The sequence below is a fragment of the Lissotriton vulgaris genome, chromosome 8 (genome assembly GCF_964263255.1).
Source record: "Lissotriton vulgaris chromosome 8, aLisVul1.2, whole genome shotgun sequence".
In the NCBI taxonomy this organism is placed as follows: Eukaryota; Metazoa; Chordata; class Amphibia; order Caudata; family Salamandridae; genus Lissotriton; species Lissotriton vulgaris.
Window position 1 is genome coordinate 946,638,659 of NC_141696.1, and position 1,961 is coordinate 946,640,619.

The window sequence follows — 1,961 nt, forward strand, 5'->3', positions numbered from 1 at the left end:
CGAGACGCTGTAGTCGCAAGAGCGGGCGGTAAACAGCTGAATGGCGGAAGAGGCACAGAGTACAAAAAGCGGGCGGAATGGCAACTAAAACGGTAAAGGGGCGCCCCACGACAGCGTGTCTTCAAGTCAAACGGATTGTGGGACAAGGTCCAGAATGGAAGAGTCATCATAAGGGAAAAATTTCGCCAGACCCCGGGAGCCGGCCGCCTATGCCGGGGGCGATCTCAGGCCACACCAGGGCAACACGACTTGGGGAGGGGGCAGGAGCCAAGCGCCCCCTCTCAGTCCGCGCCATCTCACCGCCCCTCGGGGGCCTCCGTCAAGCGGTTTAGGGAGGCACCGTATCACATTGTTTTCCAATGCACTCAGGTCCACAAACGGACCCCACTTACTTTGAATAGTGAAGCTGCAGCAGGTGGAAATAAGGTTTAAACAGTGTTACAAGCACTGCTTAGAACTCTGAAGTATGGCACTCAACATCCAGGACTTATGCCATTTGTGTAAGGCAGTGACATCGAAGCAACTCAGGGACAGAAAGCATGAACGAACATTCACGTATGAAAATCTTATTTGGGGAAGGGGTAGAATCCAAACGCCCCCTCCCAGTTCGCGCCACTACACCGTATGTGGAAAATCTGAAGCCATCGTTCTACAAACTCTCAACGCTTGCTATCAGTGCACGAGTTTCATGCTCGATCGATTGAGCTAGCCGGATCGGGCAATAAAAAGTATAAAATAGTTATGTAAATAGTTATTTAATAAAATGTTTTACCCTGTTTCTTTGCTGGTGTGTTGTCTATATTTATAATATTTGCATAGGGTTTGTCGTTATTTTGGGCGGGGTGGGTGGCGGAGTCGAGCTGTCTTGCAGCCCTCATGGTGTGGAGCTCAGTTCATTTCACTATTTTCGTATTTCTCATGAAGGGTTGTTCCTAATGTTTGTATTTTACTGAGGTCAAAAAGAGATCGAATTAGTGGTCTACTGATTTTGCTCGATTACTTTTATTTTTTTACACGATTTTTCACTATCTGCAAAGACTAAACAGAGTATTGCGACTTTGTGCTTGTTTGTAAATAGAGAATGATCCAAAGAGAACCAATTCTAAAACAGTAAATGCTTGGATAACAATCAATCAAATGGAGAGACAAGCAGGTACGACGGATTACAACGGGGGTAAAGGTCTGCGTTAACTACCCTTCACTATCTGCAAAGAGAGAGTACTACTAAGAGAAAAGAGGGGAGTGGGGGGGGGCAGCGTTCAAAGCACATCAGCGTGCATAAACACGAAAACGTTTTTACCTATCACGTACTTGACATTTGACAGCTTTTGATATTTGCTATTAAAAAAACATTGAAATTCACAGAAAAAACCATAGGTTATAGTCGATATATAGTTAGGAATTTGCATTTACAAAACCTTGAAAATTCAATGAAAAAACCATTGGTTTTAGGCCATATATAGTTAGGGATTTGCATTTACAAAACCTTATTTTACTCGCATAAAACCATTGAAATTCCATATATAGTTAGATGCGCTAACTATATATCGCGCACCCGCAATCCACTGCTGATGATGTCACATATTACATCATTCATGACATGGTTAGTGACATCACTGATGACATCACTGATGACATCTCAAATGACATCACTGATAAAATCACTGATAACATCTCATTTGACATGACTGATCACATCACTGATGATATCATTCATGTGATAATACCATGAACCTCTTCAGACTCTAATATAACCTTAGATACAATCAGTGTAAACAGACAGTCACAGACTGTCACTCATCCATGGAGTTACTCACACACCTAGTCAGTTATGCCAAAAATCAATCACACCTCCATTTTCTCAACTATACAGTTATACACACCTTACTTATTCAAACATATACTAACACATATTTACTTTACTCTCTTATACAATCTCCGATACATGTTCACAATGATCC